This window comes from Xenopus laevis, chromosome 9_10L, assembly GCF_017654675.1.
Source record: "Xenopus laevis strain J_2021 chromosome 9_10L, Xenopus_laevis_v10.1, whole genome shotgun sequence".
Taxonomy (NCBI): domain Eukaryota; kingdom Metazoa; phylum Chordata; class Amphibia; order Anura; family Pipidae; genus Xenopus; species Xenopus laevis.
The window spans coordinates 77,736,316-77,748,984 of record NC_054387.1 but is presented as its reverse complement, the minus strand read 5'-3'; positions in this window follow the sequence as shown (position 1 = coordinate 77,748,984).

Here is a 12,669-nt window from a genome sequence, read left to right as displayed (position 1 = left end):
CTTAGGGCTCTTGCAGGTATTTTCCCTGTGCTCCCATGCCGTGGCTGCAAGCAAGTGTCGACGGGGGCAAAGCAAGTCCTGTCCTGTAAGTACAAGGCTCCGTTGCACCCTTCGTTGATCCCTAACTTGAGTGTCTGAACCTGCCCATCTCATAAATACATTTCTAGGCAGCTCTGTATTCATGGCCAAACACCCTCCATTTTTGGAGCACAAAGATGCAACAAGTCTGTTGCAACAGCGTTTCATGGATCTTTCTACATTTTTATTAGTTATGGAAATGTTGGACCTCAGAGGGGAATTTTCAACCAGGGAGTATGTAACCCTCAGAATTAGAGATTAGGTAAGGATTAGTTATCCCTAGCAAGGAAACACGAAATTTCCATAAACTATCAGAATCCAGAAACATAGAACTGGCACTTGAATGTCATCAACGTACATTATACCTCATTGGCAGTCAAAAGGGTTAAACGAAGGGTCAGACCTGATGGACCGATATGTTTATTTTTAACCTCACCTGCTGTGTTACGGTTATTCTCACTCTCTATTTATTAAACATAAAGAACTCTTAAATGATCACTATCAATCATCGGCAATGGAAAAGCCGACAGGAATAAGCAATGGCAAAGATGGTTTCCAGATCAGTCTCACAGCCCTATGTTAGCATGCTGGATTTGTCAAACACTGTTTATACAGGTGCTGTGTGTTTTGGCTGCATGTGTTCCATGAGTAGCAGGAGAGAGTGCAGGGAAGAGGGATCAGTCAGTTGCTAGCACTGCTGTGCAATCATAACCATTATCCTATCCAATGTGGAAATGTATGTATGTATAGAAAGGATACAACTTTAAATCTAGAAGGAGCAGGGCCTCGGTTAACATTTGCTTAGCTTTAAATTTTAGCTTAAAGGACGCAAGTTTTATTGGGGTGTGTTCCCTTTATTTGTGGGCTGTGTGTGCAAAGACATTCTTTCAACAGGTTTTCAGAAGCAGTTTGCATGTAGTAGGTGCATGTAGTAGGTCCTACTACACACATATGCCTGTGCGTATGTGTGTGTGCCACGCTTAGAGCTTCCATCAAGGAATTGCCTGCCAGCTTTTTCAATACGGCATGTTGACCCGTCAAGAAAAAATAAACAGATTAAACAATAGGATTGAAATGACTTTCCACTATTCATTGCTAGGGTAATTACTGGAGAAGTAAAAATATAAATTAAGTTCAATCACTACAGATCAGTGATGGACGAATAAATCCGCCAGGTGCGAATTCGCTGCAAATTTCCCCGCTTCGTCGTCGGCGAATACATTTGCGAAACTGCAACATAAAATTTGCTGGGGGAAAATCTGCTGCGTCGAAAAAAATGTTGACGCACGTCAGAATAGTCAGAATAGTAGCGCGCATAAAAATTGTCGCGCATCAAAATTATTACCCATTGACTTTAATGCATTTGGACAAATAGTTGTGGGCATCAAAATTGACATACGTCAAAATAATTTTGACGCCCATTGACTTCAGTGCGTTTTGCAAATTTTTCGGGACAAATTTGCACATCATTACGACAGTAATAATGCAATTCTCTATCACTACCTTTTTATTTATTTGCATAATAGTTACCTCATCAGTGACATCACTCCCACAGTATATTGAACTGATACAAGCAGTTATTTTCAAAAAGAGTGTGGACCTGCAGGTTGTGATTTCACTGTTGTCCGCCAGTGTCCCTCTGCTTGCATTTGGCACAACACCTTCCAGAGGCGTGTAGTGATGCAATGAAAATATTGCAGCGTGCTATTACACGGACACGCAATTGCATTCTTTTTGATGCAACCCAATCCGTTCTTGTCAAGAAACAAACACTTGTGTCAGGGGCTCCACAGAAGACTTAGGGTGATTCAAAATTCTCCTGCACTCTTTTCCTTCTCCTGCACTATTTTTCCGAATCTGCATGGTATTTGCTGTCATGTTGATCTTTCCTGTTTATGTGAAATTCAATAAAATATTTTAAAACCAAAATTCTCCTGCAATCTTGCCCCACCCACATAAAAGATGGTCTTTGGAAAGCCAGGTAGCTTGCTAATGTACTAGGGATTCCTAAACCTGTATAATAGAATAACTCTCTTTCTCTTGGTGTTGGGCTCTAACCTTACATCCTAATCTCACATCATTCCACCGTCTCTTCTCCATTGCCCATCGATTTCCCCCCTCTAATTTTTCTTCTGATTCGCTTCCCTTCTGTTATGTTTCCCAACAATGAATCCCTTTCTTTCACTAGTTGCTCCAATATAAAATCTCAATATAAAAACCCTGGTATACTTTGCCTCTTTCAGAGGTGAGAAAAGGAAAGACAACAAATAGCCGGGGTGTTTATCTGCACAAAGAAAATGCAATACATAATGTTAGAGAGACGGGTCTGGAATTTCAGTGAAGAGATAGAGAAGCTAATGCAGATAATTACACTGTAGCCATTACTGCCGCAGCTCCAGGGAGAAGTGATTACTTGAGTTAGCACAGTGTGACATATGGTCTGATAACTCTGGATTCATCTCTAAATTGGATTTTGTCTGTAGGAACATTCAAAAAGTATGTGGCCACCCAAGTGGAAAACAGGAGCTTTGGTACTTATGGGTTTGAGGGGGGGGGATTTCATACATACACACGTACATGCAGATTTCTTTGATATTTGTGGGGATATTGCACCATACGTTGACTGTTTCATGTTTCGTGGCCAATACTAAAGGCCAAGTAGATCCTCTTAAATCTTTGTATGTATACATTTAAAGGGATACTGTCATGGGAAAAAAATTTTTTTCCAAAATGAATCAGTTAATAGTGCTGCTCCAGCAGAATTCTGCACTGAAATCCATTTCTCAAAAGAGCAAACAGATTTTTTTTATATTCAATTTTGAAATCTGACATGGAGCTAGACATATTGTCAATTTCCCAGCTGCCCCAAGTCATGTGACTTGTGCTCTGATAAACTTCAATCACTCTTTACTGCTGTACTGCAAGTTGGAGTGATATCACCCCCTCCCTTTCCCCTCCCAGCAGCCTAACAACAGAACAATGGGAAGGTAACCAGATAACAGCTCCCTAACACAAGATAACAGCTGCCTCAATAGTAAAAACCCATGTCCCACTGAGACACATTCAGTTACATTGAGAAGGAAAAACAGCAGCCTGCTAGAAAGCATTTCTCTCCTAAAGTGCAGGCACAAGTCACATGACTGGGGCAGCTGGGAAATTTACAAAATGTCTAGCCCCATGTCAGATTTTAAAATTGAATATAAAAAAATCCGTTTGCTCTTTTGAGAAATGGATTTCAGTGCAGAATTCTGCTGGAGCAGCACTATTAACTGATGCGTTTTGGAAAAAAAAATTTTTTCCCATGACAGTATCCCTTTAAGTATAAAATTATAAGATGCAGGCGCAGAATGGTTTCAAATTGACCTAATGCACCTTGCAAATACTTTGCAGCACACGCCTAATATTCTTCTTCTTGTCCTATTGTGCTTACTGCAGGTCTATCTCCTATCCCGACTGTGTGCCAGAAATTATGGATTTTATTACAGATAGATTTGCAATTTTCTGTAATTCTGCAGGGAAAACTTTGATGGAGTACAGTAACTATCCACAGCTGGACCCAGTTGCAGGATGTGCACTCAGGCCCCCCCCCCGCCGCAATCCCTTATGTGCCTGCCGAAATCTTCCCTTCCCTGCCGCCTGTGGTAGGGGTTCCAACAGGGCCCCAAGGGGTAAAACTCCCCACAGCCCTGGTAGTTACGCCACTAGAAACCTTCCACCATTTCCCTACTAGCAGAGATTTCCCTGAGGGTATGTATGGTGTATATTCTGGCAAGCCATAGCTGGGTCAATGAGATGAGTTGAAAACTTTGCAGCAGCTCGAGCAGGTTACCAGGGGACCTTTAAGAGCCCAATTTACAGTATTTAAATTGGAAATTTTGCTTTTCTAGTGCGAGAGAAGAACGGTAAGTGCTGGGGGCGAAGAGGGCAGCATTGCAGGAGCCACCTCAGGCTGTATGTAGGTATGTATGTTTGTAGGTTTGTAGGTATGCTCACTGTATGTATGTATATATAAGCTCACTGTATGTATGTATGTATGTATATAAGCTCACTGTATGTATGTTTGCTCAATGTATGTATGTATGTATGTATGTGTGTATGTATGCTCAGTTTATGTTTGCAGTAGATGGTGTAACTTGAGGTTTCTGGGCTACAATTAATGCTTTCTCCTATCCCACAAGGGAAAGTAGTCTCTATATTAAATGTGGGCATGGGCAGGATTCTGTTGTGACCTCTATGTATGTATGTTTATGTCATTGATGTTATGTTATTTATATGTTATATATATATTTATGTTATGTTTATGTACATTTATATTTATATGTATATATTTATATATATGTATATTTTTGTTTATATAGCACTACTTATGTACACAGCACTACAGTTGAACTTTATACTCCTGAATGCAACTGCAGCCACTGACTCAGGACTTTAGGAGGCTAATACACTGCTGGAACTTCAGGAACCACTCTCTACTTCTTTTGTGCTGTGCCACATGACTTCCAACATACATGTGACATTGAGGCCTGTCCCAAACATCTGCCTTGTCTGCACTTCATCTGGCAAGTCCCAGTTATGACATTTAGTTTGAACTTGGTGGAGAGCCCTCAATATATGGGTGAAACTTTGTTATTAGGATTATTTCCATGGATCCCGTTTTGGTTATCCTTTATTCACAACTTGGTGAATACTTCCCAAGGTCCCATCTTCTTCTTGCTCTTACTTTTAACCCTTTGCATCCTGAACAATTCTTTATGAGTGGGATTCTGTGTTGTTTAGTACTCAGTACCCACAAATAATAATCAAAGGTGATGTAATTTTACCACCTTTGGCATACATTCTACACTTGAAAGCAGTAATCCCCAAACAGTGGCTCTTGAGCAACATGTTGTTCATCAACCCCTTGGATGTTGCTCCCAGTGGCCTTAAATCAGGTGCTAATTTTTGAATTCTTGACTTGGAGGCAAGTTTTAGTTGCATAAAATCCAGGTTTACTGCTAAACAGAGCCTCCTGTAGGCTGCCTGTCCACATAGGTGCTACAAAATAGCCAATCACAGCCCTTACATGGTACTCCCTCCAGGAACTTTTTTTCATGGATTGTGGCTCATGGGTAAATAAGATTGGGGACCCCTGGTCTAGAGCATGTAAAGGGTTAAAGATGGAGATCACAAACTGAAATCAGAGAATTATTATGCAGTGGATATCTAGAATGGCCGCTAGTCTGCCACCCCATGAAGGTATTAGCCCTTCCTATTTATTATTTACTGAGGAAATAGTGCCGACATCTGTTTTCACTTTCAGTCCTGAGCACAAAAAAGTGTTTATTATTTGGCTGCTAATCATCCGTTTTACAGAACCAGTCATTAACATTTTTCTTGGGGAGAAGGATATGTAAGCAAATGTCTCTTTAAATAATTCAATACTTCATAACATTTTGGTTAGGTGTAAGTTATTGCTGTTTAATTTACACTGTGTGAATGTGTTAGGGCTAGATGGCTTCTTAATGATGATTATCTTCCAGAATAGAACTTTGTATATTTTAATTAGTGAAGATGAATTTTAGTGACTGGCAAAGCAGATTACAAGTAGCAGTGAGCACAGTTGTTTGGGTGTGCGGGCGTACATTAGCCCTGATACGTTCAATCATCATCTGTCCCTTTCTACTGTCTCACTCGCTGAGAGAAATGTGCTAAATTATAAACATTTAACACACGTGGCGCTCACTAAGGATACAGGGAGCGATGAGAGATGGACGGGCGGCGAGTTCTAGTACAAAGAATGTGATTGGGGGGAACAATGATAATGGTCCATAAGCGGAGAATGAGACAAATGGGCAAACGCAGGAAGGGCTGGTTCTGACGCTGCAAGTGAAGGCAAATTTCATTCTTTAATTTGCTATTGTTACAATAAAAGACATGCACAATAACAGATCATGGTGACGCAGTAAATAATATTTCTTTTTACAGACTCTCAGGCTCCTGCCGTTATTATTGTCAGTAAAACTGTGTGATGCATCTCATAGTGTGATTGCACAGCCAGCGTGGGGTATCCCCTGTGCATAGAAGCTCACTTTATCTTTATTTAACCCAGTTTTACAGCTGAACATTATTATCTGCTATTCACCTGGAGGTGCACTAAAGAGCCTGCAGCTCAGTGGAAAGATTAGAAGGCACTAGTCGATAAATTAAAGCTGGAAACATGTTTTATTGTGTTTCATGTAGAATATCTTAGTAGCAGAACATAATTTCTGCCCTATGATGTGAAACCACAAACATTTGGTGTTTTCAGTCCAGCCTAGCTAATTGTTTGACTTGACAGAATTGCCAACTTTTTTTTTGCTATACTGGTATCAGATCCGTTATCTAGAAACCTTTTATCCAGAAAGCTCCAAATTTCGGAAAGGCCATCTCCCATAGACTCCATTTTAACCAAATAATCCAAATTTTTTAAAACTATATATTTTTTCTCTGAAATAATAAAACAGGACATTGTACTTGATCCCAACTAAGATATAATTAATCCTTACTGGAGGCAAAAACAGGCTATTGGGTTTATTTAATGTTTACATGATTATCTAGTAGACTTAAGGTATGAAGATACAAATTATGGAATGATCCATTATCCTGAAAACCCCAGATCCCTAGCATTCTAGATAACAGGTCTCAGCAGTGCCCCATCATCCCCAACAACAGATCTGGTCATGGTCAGGCAACCGTATGGGAGTTTTAACCTTGAAATCAAGTTGCAGGTAAAACTTAGTCCTTGTGTAAAATGTATAATGTAGTTATATGTATTTTTAATAAATCAGATGAAAGTAGGTGTAGGACTGGCTAGACAAGGGATGACTTTGATGTAGTTGGCCAGCTTGACTATATTGCAGTTTATGGGCAAACAATTCCTGTCTTGCTTAAAAGAGGGGGCACTTTTTTTTAGCAAACGTAGTGCCTTTTATTACATATGGCGGGAAATGTGTTAATGTCCTTAATGTAGTGAATAAAGTACCCCCTAAGTTACAGAGGAGTTCCATGACCATACAAAAACATATGGCCGAAGGTGAAGTGTTTTTATTCAGGTCATGGAACTCCGAGGTGACTTCTAATATCCTCATATTTTGCAACTGGGGGTACTTTATTTATTATAATAAACTTTTTTTTTGCTATACTGGTATCAGATCCGTTATCTAGAAACCTTTTATCCAGAAAGCTCCAAATTTCGGAAAGGCCATCTCCCATAGACTCCATTTTAACCAAATAATCCAAATTTTTTAAAACTATATATTTTTTCTCTGAAATAATAAAACAAGACATTGAACTTGATCCCAACTAAGATGTAATTAATCCTTACTTGAGGCAAAAACAGGCTATTGGGTTTATTTAATGTTTACATGATTATCTAGTAGACTTAAGGTATGAAGATACAAATTATGGAATGATCCATTATCCTGAAAACCCCAGATCCCTAGCATTCTAGATAACAGGTCTCAGCAGTGCTCCATCATCCCCAACAACAGATCTGGTCATGGTCAGGCAACCGTATGGGAGTTTTAACCTTGAAATCAAGTTGCAGGTAAAACTTAGTCCTTGTGTAAAATGTATAATGTAGTTATATGTATTTTTAATAAATCAGATGAAAGTAGGTGTAGGACTGGCTAGACAAGGGATGACTTTGATGTAGTTGGCCAGCTTGACTATATTGCAGTTTATGGGCAAACAATTCCTGTCTTGCTTAAAAGAGGGGGCATTTTTTTTTAGCAAACTTAGTGCCTTTTATAACATATGGCGGGAAATGTGTTAATGTCCTTAATGTAGTGAATAAAGTACCCCCTAAGTTACCGAGGAGTTCCATGACCATACAAAAACATATGGCCGAAGGCGAAGTGTTTTTATACAGGTCATGGAACTCCGAGGTGACTTCTAATATCCTCATATTTTGCAACTGGGGGTACTTTATTTATTATAATACTCATGTTTCAGTGAGTCATGTGACAAAGATCACTAAGCTCTGATTATAACCAATAACATCATTAAGCACATTTATAAGGATACAATTCACAGGATATTATATATTGATAATGGTTGAGTGCAGATGACCTCTTGTCTTTGTCTGTATGGATTTTGTGGTCACACCCTCATTGCACTCCAGCCTAATGGCTTATAATTTAGTGTTCACTAAAACTTTCCCTTTTTTGCTGTAGTGCACATTTGCCAACTTTCTTGGTCTGCTCAGATTTGCCTGATCTTGCCACCAACATGCTTAATCAGATCTGATCATTGAGCCCCCAGGCAACAGTTGTATTGTAATCGGTGCCTTGGGAGGCTTTTCCGTTCCAATTTACCAGGAGATACCAGTTTAGCAGGCCATTGGCAAGCTCATTATACAGAACTACCAAATCAGTCTGAAGGGGCTTAGTTGGCAAATTTTATTGGCCACCTTTATATAGTAACTGATGATTTTACACTGACAATGGACCCCTTACCTTAATATATTAGTAATGTACCTAATTAGGCAACAAAAGCCAAAAATCCTTGATTCTGCTTTTTGGAGTTCATAACACACATTTTATTATTTTTTGATATAATACAATTTAACAAACATGTCAATATCACCACATCTGATCATGATTCTTCTTTGCCAGACACAAGAGTACTGTAAATATATAGACTTTATTCTATATGTAAGCTTAAATGTACACAGATGCTCTAAGATCCCCTTGTCTATCTCCTTCAGGTACCTTAATATAGGCCCGGGTCTAGAGCGGCACATTTTTCGGGACGGCATGCTGCCCAGCTGCTCTATGGGCAGCACCGGGGATGCACGCTCTTGCGCCTGCGTGAGGTATTGCGGGGGTAGTGCCCGCCCAGCAAATCCGGCGCTGGTAATAATAAAACAGTAGCTTGTACTTGATCCAAACTAAAATATAATTAATCCTTATTGGAAGCAAAACCAGCCTATTGAGATTACATGATTTTGTAGTAGACTTAAAGGGGTTGTTCAACTTTGTGTTAACTTTTAGTATGATGTATTGTAGAGAGTGATATTCTCAGACAATTTGCAATTGGTTTTCATTTTTTATTATGTGAGTTTCAGTTTTCAGCTAGTCTGGCTGCTAGGGTCCAAATGGCATTAGCAACCATGCATTGATTTGAATAAGAGACTGGAATATGAATAAGAGAAGCCTGAACAGAAAGATAAGTAATGAAAAGTATCAATAACAATAAATTCGTAGCCGTACAGAGCATTTGCTTTTTAGATGGGATCAGTGATCCCTTTTTCAAAGTCAAAAGAAGAAGGCAAATAATTAAAAAAACAAATAAATAAATAAAAAATGAAGACCAACTGAAAAGTTGCTTAAAACTGGAAATTCTATAAAATACTAAAAGTTAACTTAAAGGTAAACCAATCCTTTAAGATTTGAAGATGTAAATTATGGAAGAATCTGTTATCCGGAAAATCCCAGGTCCTGAGCATTTTGGATAACAGGTCCCAAACCTATATCTGAGTTACTCTTACTCAATGGCTATTTATGTGTCAGTTGTTCTAGGGATCATGGTGTAAATGCCAGTTTCATATTACTTTGCCTTTAAGCGTAAATACAATGACCGCTCTTTCAACTTACAACCTCACTGAAAAATGTCACATTTCAGAAACAAGATGAGAAAGTTATAGCCTGCTAGGGAATGTTCTCAACTTCTACGGAGGATTAAAATGCCTTTCAGAAAGTGACCAAAACAAAGTCCCTTCCTACGCTGGGAATTGTAAGACTGCTGTCCTCTGCAAATAGAAATAAAATATGTATAGAAAGCTGATACCACCTAAAATGTGTATGACATTCAAGATGTGTACAGGATTGTTTTATTCCCAACAGGGCTGTTTCCTCTTAACTATGCAGAATTTCTAGGTTTTATTGTCAAGGTTGTTTAAAAGAAATCCTACAGTACCTTTTTGTATCATAAAATACTGGGGAGAAAAAAATCGAATAAATCACAGTTGCATTAGTGCTAGCTATCAAACCACTCCACACTGTAAAACCAAAAACGAATCCTGTGATCCGACATCAGTTCTATTTAGTGTACATGTCAGCCGACCCGTGTATAAGCCGAGGTACCTAATTTACCTAAGAAAACTGGAAAAATGTATTGACTCGTGTATAAGCCTAGGGGCCCCATGTCAGATTTCAAAATGTGAATGTGACCCAGCCGCAACAATTGGGGGACACTGGGCAGGTACCTGTTACTGTCTGTGACTGACTGTGTCGCCGACCGGATTTCATGTTTGCTTCCCTCTGCCACCCCTATTTCATGTTTGCTTCCCTCTGCCACTTCCCCCCCCATCTGTCGCTCTCCCCACCCTGGCTGCTCTTCCCTCTGTCCTTCCCTCTGTCACCTCTGCTCTTCCCTCTGTCCTTCCCTCTGTCACCTCTGCTCTTCCCTCTGTCCTTCCCTCTGTCACCTCTGCCCCAGCCGGACTGCCTGTGACTGCCTGTGTCGCCGCCCGGAGCTACCCACGTGGCGGCCATGGGCGCCGCCATTTTGAAAGCGAACGCCGGCAGGGAAGGACGCGCCGCCCGGAGCTCCTGGACCTGCTCCGGGCGGCGACACAGGCAGTCACAGGCAGTCCGGCTGGGGCAGAGGTGACAGAGGGAAGGACAGAGGGAAGAGCAGAGGTATGACCCGCGTATAAGCCGAGTTTGAGTTTTTCAGCACATTTTGGGTGCTGAAAAACTCGGCTTATACGCGAGTATATACGGTATATTTGTAGGTGTGAAAAATATAGTGTGCATTTGTTCCCTATGAACTATCCTTTTGGAGAGAATCAAATGTAACATTTTTTCATCTTTCTTTATATAGTGTGCATTTGTTCACTATGGACTATCCTTTTGGAGAGAATCAAATGTAACATTTTATCTTCTTTCTTTATGTTGCTATTACAGTGAGCCTGGACAGAAGAGGGACCCTAGAGCACCATCCAAAAGGAAAGAAGGAGGAAAGGGGTCTCATGAAACAATTAGGGTGATCCTTTATAGTTCTTGTCTGGCATTTAGCCCTTCATGCTAGTAGCATTCTATATACAGCAGGTATATGTGGCTCTTACTGATGTGCAGGTCGCCCCAATACCTGCAGGACCCATGGGTCGGGTGGGATCAGGCCAGCGTCGCACTCCACTTCGCAGGTGGCGGTTGAGCTCTTCTCCTGCTCTCCACTCCGCCACCTTCAACTGCTGGCTTCCGACTTTATAGCTGTGTGCCTGCTTGCCCCACCCCTTTTGACATCATCCGCGTGGCGGGTCAGTGTGGGTCTATAAAAGGAAGCCAGTAGGTGGGTGTCGGCGGGCTTGGGTGGAGGGAGGGTGGGCTTCGGGCGTGTGTGGGGCAGAAAAACCAGACCCGCACATCACTAGTGGCCCTCATTGTAGATAGACTTAGTTTGGGTGTCCACAACAGGTATTTAGAGGATAAGGAGGCTGCATAGTGTAAATTCAATATTGTTCCCCTTAACTTTTTTTTAATGGTGCCAGATCAGCAAGCTTCTGTTTGTGTGCAGTTAGTTAGTCAATAATTTACAGTCAGTAGTTGACTAGGGTTGATGGGTATAGTGGTGGGGAATCCATTGACACAGAACACATTTAACTTACATTATTCAGATTTTTTTCTTTTGTGTAAGTTTTCACTTTTACTTAGGTCCACAAGGCCCTGTGGCACCACCCCTTTCCTTTGGACTCTTCTACCCCAGTGGAACACTTCCAGTATCTTGACAATATTTGCTTCCATTAAACAAGTAACAAAATGGTTTAAGCCAAACATTCACCAGGCTGAGTGTCCAGAGATGTTCTCATGTATTGGCTTACTGGTAATACCATATGTCTCAGGCATAACCGAACAGGTTTAGTTGTGTTCCATGAGTCCATATGAACACAAATCAACTGGCAGGGCATGTGAACTCATAGATTTTACACTTTGAATCTGAGCAAATTCAAATCGATTAGAAACATTCATTATTCATGATGCATGGTGCCGATTTTAGGTTAATTAGACTTTGATTTTAAAAGATGTACATTTTATAATCACTGTTTTAGTACTGTTGCGTGAGCTTGTGAGCCTTTTCTTAACGGAAGTGTCTTTACAGCTTGGTAAAAAGGCAGATTTATATCTGGACTGTTGAAAAGAATAATTTGCTTTGGAATAAATGGTTCATTTTGCAGAACATCTGTTCAGCAGATAGCTTTGCCTCCTTATAGTTGCTAAGTCTTTATGATGCCATTGGCCACTTGGATTCATCTATTCTATTGTTCTTACTGCCGAGCACTAACTGTTCCAGATCATTCTGAACCATTCATTTTATGGGAAAGGTGTCAGCTGGACGACTGAGTGTCATGTAGCAAAACACTAGATTGAGCAGGAAGCCTTAAAGCAACTCTAACAAACTGCATAATGAAAGCAGATGTAATTCAAAACAACTTCCCTACATGCATTATTTAAAAGTTTTCAATACTTTTTAAAGATGTTGGTAAATGTAATTTGGATTGAAAGCTGTGCCTTTTTGTTCTTTGCTTAGTCTTAGTACTGCTGGCTTTGTAGTTCATAAATATGCATT